Here is an 18,390-nt window from a genome sequence, read left to right as displayed (position 1 = left end):
GGAAGGGCCCCTGTGTCCTGAATTAACCCAGGCCGTGGGACCCCGAGAAAGCAGAGGGTGGAGCCGGGCGTCGTCCTCTGCCTGGGTCCCTCCACACACGGGTGATCAGGTGGGGGAGAGAAGTGTGTCTTGATGGAAGCTCCCAACACTGAAGTTTTTATTGAAATGTTATAGTTCTTAGGTTCTGTATTTTGAAATAATTTCAGATTACAGAAAAGTGACAGGAATAGTACATAGAACTCTGGTAACCCTTCAGCCAGATTCCCTGTTTGCTTATATCTGATTGCATTTGCCTTTCTCATCCACCTACCTACCTGTTCGAGAGTAGGTTGCAGACAGTGTGCCCTGTTACTCCTAAATACTTACCTGTACATTTCCTAAAAACGAGAGTTTCTCTTGCATCACCCACAATTTACCCATCACATTCAGGAAATTAACATTGGTAGGATATTACCATCAAATCCGCAAATTCTCTTCAAATTTTGCTGATTGTCTCAAAACTGTACTTTATAGAAGAAGAAAGTTGAAAAACACGCAAGCAGCACCTCTTTTTTTTTTCACTCTCTGGCCTGGGACCCCATGGTGTTCAGTAGCCATGTGGCTTCCATTTTTATCAATCCTCAGTTCCTCAGTCTTCTCTTTTCTGACTTTGAATTAACTTATGACATGGGGCTCCTTCATGGGTTCATTCAGACCTTTTGGGAAGTATGGCCAGTTATTTGGTGGAATGTCCTCAGTTTAGCTTTATCTAATTTTCCTCAAGATATGATTTAGGTTATGCATTTTTGGCAGAAATACCACAGACATGATACTGTGTACCAAGGAGGGCTTTTTCCTCTCCCACTTTTGTTTATTTACATCAATATGCAGTCTTGGATCCCTGTTTAATTGATGGGATATTCTGATTATTTTGATGGTCAGGTTAGCCCTAATTTGGCCGGTTTGGGCACCTCTATGCAGGCTCCTGTGCCCCCTCCCATCTTTCTCTGAGTGCTTCCTTGCTTTCTGACAGAGTTCCAGGCCCACCTTGTACTTATTTCCCCAGCCTTGGAAGAAGCCATTTCTCCAAGGAAACGGTTTCTCTGAGTGGAGAATGGTTCTTAGATGCCAAGATGTGGGTGCTGGAGGTGCTCGTTGTTACTGGGCTGTCATTGCTTCTAAGCCCTCAGCAGACAGACATAGGAAGCTGCATGCAACCTATGTGAATATCACACACATTTCTGTGTCTTACTAGAAACTATGATTTCACATCCATGCCTTCGGTTACAGCCCAGCATCCCAGGGGTCACTCTTGCTGGTCTGTATTTGTATCTCCTTTCTCTGGCTGTGGGAGCCATTCCCATCATCCTCAACACACACGCACGAGGTCAATCTTGGTGTGTGATGATCTCCCTGACACACTGGTGGCCTTCCTGGCTGCGCCGTGCCTAGTGACCCTGTCAGTGGGTCTCCCTGGCCCTGCAGAATGGTGACTCACCCTTAAAGATTTTTATGCTAGGTAGCAATGCCTAGGAACTGTTTCTTACTAAGACTGTCATTTAGCTTAACTTCTTTTTTTTTTTTTTTTCATTTAGGAACCTACATTATTTCCTTGCCTGTCTTGAAATAGTGATAATTTAACAAGCCTCCCATTTTTCTTCTTAATTTCTCAGAAAATTCAGGCATTTTCCTTCCCCTCTGATCTCTATTCTGTGTTTTCTCGTTCAGGAGCATCTTCTGGTTTGAGGACTGAATGCATTTTTATATCCTCCACTTTAGGAACAGTCCGCCCCTTTGTTCCTGGGAGGAAACAAAAGTGGGTCTTAGGCTTCACATGCTCTGCAGTTGTTCTGGGGCCAAGGGTCTTTTAGTACACCCCTGGCTATCCCCTCCAGGACCCCAGCCCTGAGCAATGTCAGATGATTCCAGCCTGCCTTCATCAGCTGTGAGATGTAGAGATGGTAGGTTCTAGAAGAAAAGTGGTTCTCCCTGGCTGGAGCAAACCAAGGTGCAAGACAGGTCCGCATGCCCTGACATCCAGGCCCCCAGACCATCTAGCTCACTGCAGCCCTCCCAGTGGCCGGGGGATGAGGTCAGGACCAGGGGGGTGTGGTGCCAAACATCCCCTCATTACTGACCAGGATATCCAGTTCAGACACCAGCCAAAGAGTAGTAGTGGAGCACTCCCCCCAGGTTTTCCGCTCTGCTCCGCTTCATTCACACCTCCATGACACTGGCTCCGAAAACTCCTGTCCTTGGGATACTTTCTTCCTGTGCTCCTCCATCCTCAGCTCCAGCCAAGTCAGAAACAGCCTGCTGGGCTCAGATGCACCAAGATTTCATTGTCAGCACTCAACCTAGACCCACACCTGAAGCCACACTCTCAGAGAGCAGATGGGGAACACCTGACCCATGATTGGCATGTCTTCTGGATCCGTGGTTTCAGTACACTGTCCTACAAATCTTAGGACATTTTGGGCCTCACTTCAGGGTTCTTCTGAAGTCCCTCTTGAGTGGAGGGCAGTGGCCAGTCAACCTCTTGGTGCTTCACCAGGACGGCTGACAGCAGAGGGACCTGTGTACCTGAGGGCTTCCTTGGCAAACAACTGGTTTACCCAGAGTGCTCCACTCCCAGGCTATTGAACCAGGAGTTGCCATCTTCTCCCAGGCCCTTGAACCTGACTGACCCCAGTACTCAGGGGACTTTGTTTACCAGGATCATCCACAGTGCCAAGGTTAGCTGGTCTGTTCATTTCAAAAGAGTGGGTGTGGTGTGTGAAGGCCTCCTACTGGCACTGCAGAGGGAGGGGCAGGCACTGGCACAAAGTGACATTTGGAGGACAGAATCCCTGCCCCAAAGCTGACATTTTGGATGCCAGGTTGACGTCTTAGGCTATCAACCCTGAACAAATTTTCCTCCCTCCCTCATTTTGTCCTTCTTTCTTCCCTTTCTTCTTCTCCCAATCCCTGCTTCTCCCTTCTTTTATAACTAATTGTTGCATGAGGTCAGGAGTTCAGAACTCCACTGCACGAGGCAACGGGGCCCTGTTCTCAGGTGCCTGGGCTCTGGCCTTCTCTGCACCTGTCCACGGACTTTGATGTTCAGGAGGGCAGCGGCACCAATGTTTACTGCAGAGTAAGGAGGCACCAGGTGGCCAGTCTGTTCCAGGAATGGTGCTAGTCACTGCTTTAGGCCCTGCAGACTAATAATAATAATAATAATATAAGAAGAAGAAGAAGGAGAAAAGAAAAGAAGAAGAAGAAGAAAGAAGAAGAGGAAGAGGAAGAAGAAGAAGAAAGAAGAAGAAAGAAGAAGAAGAAAAGAAGAAGAAAGAAGAAAGAAGAAGAAGAAGAAGAAAGAAGAAGAGGAAGAAGAAGAAAAGAAAGAAGAAGAAGAAGAAGAAAAGAAGAAGGAAGAAGAAGAAGAAGAAGAAAGAAGAAGGAAGAAGAAGAAGAAGAAGAAGAAGAAGAAGAAGAAGAAGAAGAAGAAGAAGAAAAGAAGAAAAGAAGAAGAAGAAGAAGAAGAAGAAGAAGAAGAAGAAGAAGAAGAAGAAAGAAGGAAGAAGAAGAAGAAGAAGAAAGAAGAAAGAAGAAAGAAGAAGAAGAAAAGAAGAAGAAGAAGAAGAAGAAGAAAGAAGAAGGAAGAAGAGGAAGAAGAAGAAGAAGAAGAAGAAGAAGAAGAAGAAAAGAAGAAGAAGAAGAAGAAGAAGAAGAAGAAGAAGAAGAAGAAGAAGAAGAAGAAGAAGAAGAAGAAGAAGAAGAAGAAGAAAGAAGAAGAACTGCTTCATGAAATCCAGTGTCAGAAATGGCTGGATCCAGATGTTTAGTGTCTCCTTTCCCCTGTGTCACCTTTAGTAACGGGCAAGTCCTTTGCAAAATATATCCCTGTCTTCTTGTCTCCAAGGTTAAATGGCCTGAGGATCTCACTGCAAAGAGAACTTCTTTCTCCCAATAGTTCCCCTTTCCCAAGCCCCAGATTAAAAATCATTCATAGTTCCTTAGATGCTATTTTTTCTGCATTCTAACAGCTATGAGGGAGTCAATGGCCTCTTACAATTGTCATTGGCAGCATTTTTTCCTATTTTGGAGGTGATCAGGACAATGGTACATTTAGGATTAGAATTCATGGCGTCTCAGAGTGGATGCAGTGTGGTGGCCCCGCAGCAGGTTGCGCCCATCCTCAAAACCAAGCATGTCAGCCCGGGGAGGGAGTGTTCCCACAGCCCGGGCTGGGCCAGGCTGGCAGACGCCACCCTGAATATGGAGGTGATGGTTTCCCAAGGGAGAATCAGGAATGCTCTTTCTGGAAAAGGTGGCCCAGAGGCCAGTTGTCACAGTCACAGAAGTCCCCACCCAGGATCCCTCACAGGGGCTCTATGGAGGGCTCAGGTACCACTGGAGAATGACCTGGAGTTGTGTGTAGAACATGTGCATTTGCTTGGAAAAATGGAGGACTCCCTCATCCAGGGTGTCTTCCCTCTGAATCATGGGATGTTCTGGAAGGTTCTGGAAGGTCTGCCCAGCAGTGGTAACTGTGCACAGCAGCTTTGAAGTCATAGTGGGTGGGTCAGAGTGAGAATCTGGGACCACCTACTGGATCCATCAGAGGTGAGCGAAGAGCCCCTGGCCGCAATCCTTGGTGTAGTTCCCAAATTGCATCCAGAGTGAGGAAGAAAGTCATCTCCACATACCGAACTCCAAGAGAGTCTGGGTGACACAGGGTGGGACCTAAGAGAGTGCACACTTACTAGAAAAGGTCATGGCCCTGAATGAGGGTGAGCCCTGGGATGAACAACCCCCTTGCTCAGGTGGCTGCCTCAGCTGGCTTCAGGAGTCAAAAAACCTTCCGGAGCCTCCCAGGCAACTGCAGTGGCCACGATGAAGGTGCTCAACAAAGGGTCTGTTTCCTTGCCTAAAGAAATGTGCTAGGATCTACATGTAAAATGTTAGCACACAAAGAAAGGAAGCTTAAATTAAAAAAAAAGTGCATTGGATGCTAGATTAAGAAGAAAATGCAAGAGAAGGTGAGGAAGCCAGTGGGGCAGGATGAATTCTCAACTTCTCATTTCTCTGCACAACATGATGTAAACTCGACAGTATCAATGTACAGCTGTGTGGAGCTCTTCAGAAAGGTGCTCCCCAAAGCATGAGCAGGGCTGGCCCCAGAGAGTGGGACTTGAGGGTAGGGGAGGACCTCCCTTTACATTGTCATGTTTGGGTGGACCTCACCCCTTGGAATGGAGCCTGGAGGTTTCAGCAACCTCAGCCCCTCTGAGGCAACCCAGAGGAAGCTAGCCTCCCTGAGGTGTCTTCCTTCCTTCTTACATCACTTCCTGGTCCCAGTGGTGCTACTGGAAAAACTAGACTCAGGGAGGTGTCACCTGGCAGCTCTGCAGGTGGGGCCGGTGGGGAGGCTGCCCTTGCTCCAGGAGAAAGGACAGGGTGGCCTCCTCCTGGGCTGTGGAACTCAGGCAGAGCCTCTCCTTTTCCTTTCCATCTTTCCTGGTGGCTGTGGGGAAGAACTTGCTCTTCGAGGGTGACCTTGGCTGGTGCGGGGAAGGACACTAGGTGATGTGGGACCCCATCTTTGCCTTCAAGGAATGACTCTTTATAAGTGGGATGATGCTGGAGACCAGGGGAGGGCATGGCCGCGTGCTGGCACACAGCCAAACCCATCACCTTTGTGGGCTCAGTGAAGCCAGACCAGACCTCCTGAGGAGGGGTCTGCTGAGGAGCCAGCCCAGCTGGTCTCTTCAGGGTGAACGGGAAGGGGTGCATGGAGGAGGAGGAAGGGAGGGAGGGTGCGGAGGGATGTGTCCCCAAAGAAGAGCTGGAAAGTGCCCTCTCACGATAATGGTGGACGGAGATGTGCTGGCGTTTCCCTTCATTTGCCGATCAGCCAAGGTGTGCGACCTGACAAACCCACCTGGTGCCCTAATGAGGCTGTGGCTGGATGTTGTCACTTATAGGCCAGCCACTGGCCTGGTGGAGACCACATCGGGAGGTGGTGAGTTTGTCTGTGGGCCGTGTGGCTCTGAAAACCATTTGTTCCTAGACCACAATGAGCTAAACAAGCATTTAGAAAATGTATACTCATTAGACAGAATAATGTTATGTCCATTCAATCTACCAACAATAATGTCAATCTTTAGGGGTGGAGGCACCAGACTCTGAAGGACAGAGAGAAAAGTGGGACAGAAGAGGACTACCTGAGCGTCCTCACCAGGAGCAAGTAGACACCCAGATGGCCTCCCACTCTCCACTCCATCAGCAGACAGGACAAGTTGGAACCAGATGTGCCTGAACCCCACGACTCCCGGCATATCCAGAGTGGGGCTGGGGGAAGCAACTCAGCAGGAGGAAATTGGGTAGACTCTATGTACTTAAGACGTGACCTGCACCCCACCTCCACCCCTCCAGGCTCTCTCCCTTCTCTCAGCACCTCCAAGCAGGAAAAGATCTGCAGACCTGACATTTAGAGGTTCCCTCCATCATGCTGCAGTGACAGTCACCCAGTGATAAGCTCTCCCCCACACACAGAGCTTCCAAATATCTGTTGCTAACTCACATCTGAAAAACGAACAGAGAGCCCACTAGAACAAAGAAAGCCCTAACATGAAAGACAAAGACACGACCATCCTAACCGATCCAACAAGCAGATTAAAAAAGCAGAGAAAACAAAGTATGGATCAGAAGAAGACTTTTTCAAAATCTATAATGTCTCAGAGAGAACATACATTTTAATGAACACCAGCTCAGGAGTGTGTGTGTGTGTGTGTGTGTGTGTGTGTGTGTGTGTGTGTGTGTAAATATTTAGAGAACAGAAATGAAATTTTTTTAATGTGATGAGAAAAATAAAACTCTCAAAAGTAGAAAATAAGTCTAAGAAATCAAAGAAAATAATTTATCAAAGAAGAACAAATAGACAAAGAAGTGGAACACAGGAGAGGAAAGGAAAGAAAATTAGAGAATTATTCCAGGAGGCCCATCATCCCAATAATAGGAGTTTCAAAAAAAGAAAAAGAAGAAAATGTTTCCAGACTAAAGTACAGGAATCTCACATAAAAAGGGCTCAGCAAGTGCTTAGAGTGATGGCTAGGAGAACAGCCATTGCAAGCCCAGCATGGAAGGATGCCAGGTTGGGGATGGGGTGGTGATGCCAGGACAGGGATGGGGAGGTGACTCTAGGATGGAGCTGGAGAGGTGATCCTAAATGCTTTCAGGTGGAGTGCAAGAAGATGCTAAATCAGATATCAGGTGCGTCAGACTTCTAGACAACAAAAAGGGAAGCTTGAAGGCAAGAGAACAATGCTGTCAACATTTTAAGGAAAGTGATTTTCAATTTAGAACTTTCAATTTTGTCCTTCAAATCTCAACTTCCTGTTCATATTTCCATTTTTCTATCTGTTGTGCTATATTCTGCATAAGTTACCTTTAAATGGGAACTGCCCCTTCTAGTTGCTGAGTTGAGCTAACTTTGTTATAATGAGGCTATATCTATTCTATAGTTAAGATACCCACTGAGATTTTTATTTCACTCACTATACTTTCCATTTCCCAATGTTCTACTCCATTCTTTCTGAATCTGCCTTGTTTTCTTGGTAGCATCTTGTGCTCATTTCCTTGTTTTATATCTGTAATCATTTTAAACATACCTGTTAAAAGCCATCATCTGATAATCCTATTACCTAGGGTTCTTAGGGATCCAATTCCTCTGCTTGTTGGGTCTGCTGGTGGATTTATAATTTTGGATTGTGAGTTCATTTTCAGTAGGACTCTATCTGTGAGAATCTTTTGTGCTTGAGCTGAAGCTGTCTTTACTGAGAGATTTTGTGTTTGCAAGACTCTCAGTTGTCTTGCCAGCCTGTGATAATTTTTGTGCTAATTCTGCGGCTCTGTGGGTCCTGGACTATGCAGGGAATATAAATTCAAATCCAAAACCTGAATAAGACAGGCCCATCATTACAAGCTCGTAAGGGGCATTCCCTTCTCTCCTCTCCTTCTCCTCTCTTCTCTCCTTTTTTTTTTTTTTTTTTTTTTTTTTGCTCCTGGCATGGGCTGAGATAGATATGCTTTCAGGTCATCTTCCTCTGCTGGTGGGTGAATATTTCCTCTCAGGGTGGCCCTTCAAGGATTTTGCTTATAACATCCTGCCTCACTTGGGCCCCTGAGCTTATCTTCTGTCTCTGGAGTGTTCAACTCAAGGTCCCTGGGTACCAATATTAGTGCAATCCCCAAGTCAATCTAAGCCCAGCCGATGTTCACTATTCAGGCTTTATTTCCGCCTTCTTTTGGCCCCTGGAGATTTTGTCTCCTTTCTTCTTGTATGCTTAGCTAGTTATTTAAAAGGAGTCTCACATTTTATCCAACACTTCTAGCTGTACGTTAGGAATGTTTTCATGTTTAGTCCATGCAACTGGCAGCAAAGAATGCCTCCTCCAAGCTAGAACTCAACATCCAGCCAAATGAGCAGGCCTGGGTTGGGTGGAATCACATTGAATCATAATGATGTACAAACAGTGGATTTTGATTTCATTGTAAATGATGACATAATGCTATAGGGTGGCTGTGGGTGTGGCTGGGGCTGTTATGAAAGCCCTAAATCTTCATCTTCCCTAGTTGGGAATAAATACATAAAATCTTAAACAAAAATTCAAACAAACATCAGTGTAAGCATGTGATGGGGAGAATACTGGAAGAAAGTGCTGCAAGATTGGAGTGTGACTGCCTGCAGTGTGAGACCTGGATTTAGGGGATGAGCAGGTGGGAGAGCAGGGCTTCATGCGTTGTGTTTTCTTGCCCTGAGTTTTTCACTTTTTGCACTGTGTGCATTTACTGATTTGGTAAGACACAGACAATAAAAACGGAAGCTTGAAGGCAAGAGAACAATGCTGTCAACATTCTAAGGAAAGTGATTTTCAATCTAGAACTCCTTTTAATTTTGTCCGTCAAATCTCAACTTCCTGTTCATATATCCATCTTCTATGTCTTTGTGGTATATTCAGCATTAGTTACCTTTAAATGGGAACTGTCCCTTCTAGTTGCTGAGTTGAGTTAATTTGTTATAATGAGGTTATGTCTATTCTGTAGTTAAGATATCCACTGAGATATTAACAGGACAGAGGCGAAAATGCTGCCTAAACTTGTTTTTGCCGGCAGGAGAGTCCAAAAGGGCTCAGAACATGAGTGAGCCAGGGGTTGGGGGAGGTGTGGGGAAGTGGTGGGCGTGCCTTCTCTCCGAGGGATCCTAGAATGACAGGCATCAAGGGCATCTGCTTTTACTTTCTACGAGAGCCGCTTTGGGTTTCAGCATTAGTTCCTACAACAAGCATTTTTTCTATACCCCCTACATGCCAGCTGCTGGACTAGGTGTTGAGAATTTCACAGCTTTCATGGAGGAGAAAAGGTGATGCCCCAGGTGCATAAGTGACCTCCTAGTTGATGTGAAACCAAGGGGATACCATAAAACCCGCTCCATTGATTTAGAGCTGATCCACTGACGTACAATCATCCACACCAGATTTCTCTTTCCATGCACACAAACCCTCAAAGGCTCATGGTGGCTGCTTAGGGAGGTGGCATTACCAGGGAATTTTCCTTCTCTTTCCTTTAGCCCGGAGTGGGAATAATCGATGTTTACCAGGTGCTGAGTAACTGGGTGGGGCTTCCCTAACGAGCCTGTTCCTCTTGCTCGCCTCCATGCACCCAGACTCTGGATTCGCCGCTGAAGGAAGCAGAGGCCCCTTTGCCTCCTGCCTCTGACCCCTCAGATGGCTTCAACCTTGACCCCTCTCTGAAGCCCTAACCAGGTTTCCTCTAGCTGCCCCCATGTGTGGGCAAGCCTGGCTGCCTCCTGTGACCTTAGTGGGTGGTGGGAGGCGATGGGGCCCCGCCTTCAACAGCGCTGCCTGCGGCCTGGCCTGGTGGGTGTTGCCCAACCTGCTAAGGCGAGTGGGTCACACCCTCCGTTTCCTTCCACGGGGACCTTCATCCTCGTGGCAGTGGAGGATGTGGTCAGAAGACCTGGTCCAAGGCCTGCCCCTGCCATTCCTGACCCTCTGTGCCCTTGGTCAAGTCATGCCTGGAAACGGAGGGAGGTTGAGGTAGACATTCTACAGATCTAATGTTTTATAAACGATGAAAAACTGTTGATGGTACAAAGAATTGGGACTCCAATGACTACATGTACACCTGTGTATTTGCATAGCAGCACTATTCACAGGACCGAAAGAGGAAATAGCCCCCATGCCCATCCACAGATCAATGGACTCACAAAATGTGGTCTACCCATACAATGGGATATTATTCAGCCATAAAAAGGAATGAAGTTCTGATACGGGCTACCATGTGGATACACCCTTCAAACACGGTGCTGAGTGAAAGATGGCAGGTGGAGAGGCCACATATGGTACCACCCATTTTATATCAGAACAAGTGAATCCACAGAGACAGACTGGTGGCTGCAAGGGCTGGGGAGACACTGTTTCATGGGGCCAGGGTTTTACTCGGGTGAGAAGGGATGTTTTGGAGCTAGAGGGTGAGGCTGGTTGTATGACATTGTGAATGCACTAAATGCCAGGGATTGCTCACTTTAGAGTGCTCAGTTTTATGCTATGTGAATTCTCCCTGAATAAATTAAACAGCAATATGGCTGCGAAACAGAACAAGTCCTATACAGCCAGGACATGAGCTAAAGCCAGCAAATGGGTGTGTGTTCACGTGACTCTTCCAGTCCCATTGGTGGGTTGCTACGAGGCCAGGCGTGCTCATGAGAGTTTTGTTTTTTTTTAGCTTTCTTTTTTTGTTTTGTAATTTGCCCTATTACTTTTTAGCTGTGCTAACATCCTGAAACTTACCTATGTGGTATGAAGTCATGCTAAAGCATTCATTCATTCATTCATTCATGTCTGCAGTTGTTTGATAGACGTGTACTGCACAGGACCACACGCCAAGGGAGTTGGCCACCAACAGGACAGTCAAGGCCCCAGGGAGCCCAGCATCTCCCAGAGGCACCAGCTCAGCACAGCGCTGCTCACTTCCTGTCCTCAGGTTTACAAGGGTCAGGACCACCAAGTCCACTGCCTTCTTCCCTCTACCCGCCTTCTGTGTGATGGCGGCTCACCAAGGGAGCCGCATGAGGAGGTGCCCAGGCTGGAGGGCCCGCCCTCACACACCTGACTGTCCTGCAGGAAGAATCAGCAGGAAGCCCCATCTGCCGAAAAGGAGGGCACGCTGGGGAGTGCCCAGGGCAGGTGCTGCTCATCGGAAATGGGGGGGGATGTGGGGATGCAGGGAGCAGCCCCAGGGTCACCCTCAAAGTGATTTCTGGACCCCTTTTGGAGCCAGCTGGGCAGTAGCTTAGAGCTTTCTCCCTGGGGCCCCAGTACGGGAAGGAGGTGCTGATGAGAGCGTCTGGCTGGGTCTGGCTGGGAGACAGGCACTGGGTGGGAACACTCAGCCAAGTCTCCCTGGTCAGAATTCCCTGCGTGGCCCAAACCTCATCTCCCAGGAAATGTGTTTGTGGGAAGGGGTGGCTCAGGGGGGCGCCCTGAAGACCACACCTTCCTGGGAGCGCTTCTAAAACGGCAGATCAGAAAGACTCCTAAAGGGGCCGGGGAGGTCCCGGGCACAGAAGCACTCTGTGGGGCGAGGCCCTGTGGGTTTTCCTGGAGGGCACTGTGGAGGCGGTGGTAATGAGCAGCTCCAGCCGCCGGGGTGGAGCAGCAGGGCCGGCTCAGGAAGGAGGGGCCACAGTGGGCTCTGTGGGGTCTGCCGGGTGATGTTTTGGCCATAGTCTGACCCCTCCTGAAGGTCCCCTCCACCCTCACTGTGCCTGGGGAGCTGTGAGCCCCCACGGAGCCTGCCCGTGCTCTTCCTGTCTGTGCTGAGCTGAGGGCTGTGCACGCCATCCCAGCTCCTATTGGCCTCCACTACTGGGGGACAGGCAACATCGTTTCCACTCTGCATGGAGTGAACTCAGGGGGACCAAGTGTGCCTGGCTTCCCAGGGGTGCAGGGTGACCTGGAAGTCCCATGTGTGTTCTGGGCCACACTTCGGGAGGGAAGGGGTTAACCAGACAGCCGGGCAGCCTCTGAGGTTGCCAAGCCACCAGGAACCGCTTCTACTTATCCGGGCACATTTTTCCTTCATTTCTCACAGCCAGCGCAGCCTGTTGCGACCTGCCACCGGAAATCATCACTGCGACCTACTTGAACAGGCCTCCCTGGGGTGGTGGCGGCCTCCCCAACGGGCGACCTCCCTGCGGGCCTCCCCTCCCCTTACAGCTCAGGGCCAGGGGTCGTGCTGTCCCACCACCCACTGGGAGGGTTAGGACATGACAGCCAGGGGACAACTGGTCTAGTCTGTGTTTGTTAAAATGGAGGCCACGGTCATCTCTTCCTAGGACATGGACTAGCTCAGGCCCCAGGAAAGGCCGAGAGTCCAGCCTTGTGTGCATCCCCGCTAGGGGAGACAGTAGCAGTGGGAGCCAGGTCTGAACAGCCCGTGGGTACCAGGTGAGGGGCCTGGGGCTCCACTTCTCCCAGTGCAGGGACAGCAGGCTGGTGGCCAGAGGTGCAAGCCTCAGTGTCAGTGAGATCTGGGCCTGAGTCCCGGTCTGCCCCTTGGGGATCAGGGGCGAGTCATGCCTCCGCAGTGCTCAGCACACAGGACTCTCCGTCAATCCACGTCAGCGCCCATTTCCCCAGACCTGCCGGTCCTCTCCTGCCTCTCCTGGAGGTGCCAGGCCCCCGCCTGCCCTGCCCCCTTGCTGGGAACCCTGGAATCTCCCATGGCTCCTCCCCTGGCCCACTTAGCCCAGCCTCGCCACCTTCTAACCTCTTCTACTCCTGCACTTTGTCCTTGCTGCCGGCCTCATCCTGCCATCGGCCTCTGCTCCAGAGCATTTCTTGGGACCCACAACACCGTCCTGAAGTGTCACATCCTCCAGCTGACCTTCAGGTTCCATGACGCCCCGGCAGGGGAGGGTGCACCCTGGCTGCCATGGTCCACCTCTGCTCTTACAAGTCCCTCTTACCCTTCACCAGCCCTGCAGGCCACCTGCTCTCTCCTCCAATAATTGTCCCCAGCCCTGCCATCCAGGCGGAAGCAGTCCCCATTTCTTCAGGTCTAGCAGCATTTTGCCGGGACTTCTCTATGGCACGAATTTCATTCTGCTTTGTGTTGTGGTGTCGAGGAAGGAGAAAGAAGAAGGGGGGGGGGGAGGAGGAGAGGGAGGAAGAAGAAGGGGAAGAAGAAAGAGGAGGAGGAGGAAGAAGGAGAGAGGGAGGAGGAAGGAAGGGAAGGGATGAGGAAAGCCAGAGGGAGGACACGTAGAGAACCCGGACTCCCTGCGGGCCCCGCGCCGAGCATTTCACAGACCTGACTTTGTTTGGTCCCTACAGCCTCCGCAGCGGCCTGCCTGGCTCTGAGAACAGGGCTCTAAGGCACTCGCCCGTCAGCTCCTGGGAAAGGGAGTCTGTTAGGGTTGCCTCTGCTAAGGAGGGGCGGGCCTCGACCAGGCTGGAGGCAGAGCTTTCCCTGGGGAGGCCAGGCTGGCCTTGCTGCTCCGCAGCCTGCCTGCTTCGTGCCGGGGAGGCAGGAGAGGCCCTGGACGTGCCAGTTTTATGTGGGTTCTTAGGGAACTGACAAAGGCAACTTTAAACTTTGGGTCCCTTCTAAAGGACACCAGCGTTCATCATGAGCAAGGCGCTTGGTTAGAAAACAGACTCAGACCGGCTGTGAATCAATTTCGGGGTGCTGGACGCGCGCAGAAGGGAAGTGCTCCAAAGAGACGGACCCGCTGCTCTGGGCACAGCCCCGCACGCCTCCCGACCACAGGCTCCGGCCGTCCTGAGTCGGACTGGCTCAGACCAGCACAGGCTGACCTCACCCCCAACCCCAGAGCTTGTGGCCTCTCGTCCCTCTTGGGGCTTCCACTCTGTCCCCTGCAGAGTGGGCGGTGGGCACCATTGCCGGGAGGGACCTCAAGGAGTCGGCTGTGATTCCCCCGCTGCAGGGGTGCTGAGGCTGAGCTGAGGGGGGTGGGGCTGACGCCGGAGGCAAGATGGGGCTCCCAGCAGAGTTAGAAGGGACAGGAATAGTGCTCAGGCTTGGGGCTCTCTGGTGGGGGCACCTGCCCGCCATCACGCTCAGAGGGCGTCTGGCCGCTGCTTTGCCGCGTGCACCCTGTGTGTAGCTGCGAGCGGCAGGGGAAGACACGGCCAACCTTGTGGTAGAGGGCGGCAGCAGCTCCCAAGTTTCATCAGGCGGGGAAAGCTGCCTGCCAGATTCACCAAATAAAAGTACAGGACGAAAATGACTCCAGGACACCCAGTTACCTGTGAATTTCACATACACAACAAATCATTGTTAGTGTATGTCCCACTTATGGCATGAGACGTACTTATACTAAAAAGTAGTTCATTATATATTTAATTCAATGTTTAACTGTTCAATTTTACTAACATTTTATTTAAATTTTTACTAAATATATTCATTATATTTTAGCATAGGTATATTTCAAATATTGCATGGGACATACTGATACTATTAAAAGTTTATGAATAATCTGTGAATACTTATACATTATTATTTATGAATGCTTATATTAAAAGTTATTTGTTTTAGCTGGAATTATATATATATATACACACACACACACACACACACACACATATATATATATATATATATATATATTTTTTTTTTTTTTTCTAGAGACAGGTCTCACTATGTTGCCCAGGATGGTCTCAAACTCCTGGACTCAAGTGATCCTCCCACCTTGGCCTCCCAAAGTGCTGGGATTATAGACATGAGCCATCACGCTCAGCCTTTAAATTTTTTTTTTAATATAATTAGCTGAAATTCAAATATAGCTGGGGGCCTTGTATTTTATCTGGCATCTCTACTTATATCGCATTTCCCTAGTAATGCTTGGTTATTAGAAAATAATAAAATTTATTTTTAAATTCTCTGGAATTTGGATTTTCCCTCAATAAGTATATTCCCCAGGTTGAACTGTACCCCACTAGCAGAGAGTTTCCTTCCCTGCCTGCCAGAGACAGCGTGCTCTGTCACCTGCAAAGCTGCACACAGCGGGAGGGGAACGAGGAGGGATGCTCCTCACAGTGGCAAGTCTCCTGTTGCGTGTTGGTGCACCACTGGCCAGGGACTTAGGGGAGTGCTATGAGGGTCACAGAATCCCAGAAGACCCAGACCTGCATGCAGGGGCTGCAGGCTCCACTGTGAGTGCTGGGCCAGGAGCGAGGGGCCAGGGACAAGGGCACGGAGTTGGGCCAGGGACAAGGGCACGGATTTGGACCTGGTCAAAACCACTCCACAGTGGCCAGGCTCAGGAACCTGGCAGTGCCAAGCCTCTCCCAGCCTCAGTCTTTTCCACAGGATGGAGTGAGGACAGTGCTGGCTGCAGAAGAGTGCTGGGAGGATTGGCGAGTTTTTGGGTAGACAGTGTGGCACACATCTGGCTGGCAGGACCAGCTCAAGTCCTGTTAGCCATTGGTCAAAGATGTCTGTTTACTACCCTGAGAGAACTCAGCGTTTTCCTATTAATGTGATTAGTCAGCCAGGACTGTCCCACAAGGCGAGGGAAGGATGGGGATCCTCATGAAGGTGGAGGAAACACTGGGGGAGAAGGTACCTAGCAGGGCAGGCATCAGCCATCTCTTTCCCGTAAGGCTCCTGATAGGGTCTGGCTGTGTTCCCACCCAAATCTCATATTGAATTGTAGCTCCCATAATTCCCATGTGTTGTGGGAGGGACCTGGTGGGAGATAATTGAATCACGGGGGCGGTTTCCCCCATACTGTTCTCGTGGTAGTGAATAAGTCTCACGAGATCTGATGGTTTGATAAGGGGAAACCCCTTTCGCTTGGCTCTCATTCTCTCTCTTGCGGCCACCATGTAAGAAGTGCCTTTCGCGTTCTGCCATGATTGTGAGGCCTTCCCAGCCGTGGAGAACTGTGAGTCCATTAAACTTCTTTTTCTTTTCTTTTTCTTTTTTTTTTTTTTGAGATGGACTCTTGATCCGTTGCCAAGGCTGGAGTGCAGTGGCACAATCTCAACTCACTGCAACCTCCACCTCCTGGGCTCAAGCGATTCTCCTGCCTCAACCTCCAGAGTAGCTGGGATTACAGGCATCCACCACCATGCTTAGCTAATTTTTTATTATTATTATTTTTAGTAGAGACAGGGTTTCCCCATGTTGGCCAGGCTAGTCTCAAACTCCTGACCTCACATGATCTTCCTGCCTTGACCTCTGAAAGTTTTACAGGCATGAGCCGCTGCGTCCAGCCAAACCTCATTTTCTTTATAAATGACCCGGTCTTGGGTACGTCTTTATCAGCAGTGTGAAAACGGACTAATACAGACCCCAACCTGCCTGCAGCACTGAGAAGTCCACACGGGGCAGCGAGTATGCTCAGGGTGTGGAGCCGTGAGCCTTCTCACGCTCATCCTACCGAGCCTCTTGAGCAAGGCTTTCAGCTGAGCCTGGTCCTCAGACTTCGAACCTGCCTCTTCACCCTTTCCTACGAAGCAAGGCCCAGATGTGGGAATTCTCACCCCTGCACTCCGATGAGGAGGCTGAGGGTCGGGGAGGCTGCACACCTTCCTCAGAGCAGAGGCTTCAAGGCGGAGGCCAGGTTCCTACCTGGGCGGTCAGACCCAGAGCCCAGGCTCAGAGCCTCCGTGCCTGCAGTTAAGCTGAGGGCAGATCCTATCTTATGGACTTTGGGGTCTTAATGTGAATTCACCCTATTAGAGCAGCTGGGGTGGGGTGGGGTTGTTTTTCTCTTTCCTAAAATCTCAGCGAGCTGCTGGTTCCGTGCCTGCTACTTCAGCTCCTCTTCTTTTTCCCCCGGCTCCCCACACCGTGCCGTTCCAGAGCTGTGCGTCCATCCATCCTTCCTCCAGGCCAGGCCTGCCCCTTGGATGCCGGGAGTGGGAGTGTGTGTGTGTGTGGGGGGAAAGTGGGGGGGGGGGGTGTCAAAGCAACAGGCAGCATGTGTAGGACACACCATCTGTCCTTCAACCCACGCCATGGGATCTGCTCTCCGTGTCCCTCTGGGAGTCCCTGGTGTCCCCCTGAGTCTGGGGCAGCCTTCCTTCTCTTCACACCCTCCCCATATCCAGCCAAGCACTGGGTTCTGCCCCAAGTCTCCCTTGAATCTGAGCCCTGACCCCTGCTTTCCTTCTCCCTGGGGAGGGCTCTAAGAGGCTCGAGGTCTCCAGGCCTCCCTCCGTCCGGCCTCTCTCAGCTCCTCTCCCTGCAGCAACCCTGGCTCCAGCCCCATCTCTGATCCCCCTCCTTGACCCCCGTCCCAGCCCCCACGTCTTCCATGGCCCGACTTGCACACTGAACCCCTCCTCGTGGGGCATCCTGCCTGGCCTGAAGCCCTGCCCTCCTCTGCCCGGCTGCTGCCTTTCTCCAGGAAGCCTCCTGGCCTCACCGTCCAGGTGTGATGTCCTTGCCTTAAACCCCATAGGAGAAGGCACTTTACCTTGAGGTTGTACTTCCCTGTGTATCTGCATAGGCAACCAGGGAGGGTGTGTCCCCAGACACCTCTTCCCTAGCGCCCAAGAGATTTCCAACAGAGGGCACCTCCCAACAAGAGAAAGGTCTTTTTCTTCACAGCAGGTTCCGGGCAGATAGATGTAACAAATGGTGGTAGAGAATTGGGAATGTTGAGGAGGAAAAGGAGGAGGGAAGAAGGGTGAGGGACAAGGGACAGCACTGGGGCAGGGTGAGGGCCAGTAGCTCTGGCAAGGGACTTCAATAAGACAGGACAGGGGCTGGGTGTGGTGGCTCATGCCTGTAATCCCAGCACTTTGGGAGGCTGAGGCAGGTGGATCCTGAGGTCATGAGTTTGAGACAAGCCTGGCCAACATGGTGAAACCCCATCTCTACTAAAAATACAAAAATCAGCTGGGCATGATGGCGCCCGCCTGTAGTCCCAGCTACTAGGGAGGCTGAGACAGGAGAATTGCTTGAAACCAGGAGGCGGAAGTTGCAGTGAGCTGAGATTGCACCATTATACTCCAGCTTGGGCAACAGAGCGAGACTCTGTCTCGAAAAAAAAAAAAGAGGTTTAATTGACTCTCAGTTCCACATAGCTGGGGAGGCCTTAGGAAACTTACAATCATGGAGGAAGGTGAAGGGAAAGCAAAAGGCGGCAGGAGAGAGAGGAGTGTGTGAAGGAGAAACTGTCAAACACTTATACAACCCCCAGATCTTGTGAGAACTCACTATCACAAGAATAGCATGGGGGAACCGACCCCATGATCCAGTCGCCTCTCACCAGGTCCCTCCCTCCACACATGGATATTATGGGGATTACAGTTTGAGATGAGATTTGGGTGAGGACACAGGCCCAAACTGTGTCATGGACTCTCT

This window comes from Gorilla gorilla, chromosome 22 (assembly GCF_029281585.2).
Source record: "Gorilla gorilla gorilla isolate KB3781 chromosome 22, NHGRI_mGorGor1-v2.1_pri, whole genome shotgun sequence".
Lineage (NCBI taxonomy): Eukaryota > Metazoa > Chordata > Mammalia > Primates > Hominidae > Gorilla > Gorilla gorilla.
This window is presented reverse-complemented; position numbering follows the sequence as displayed.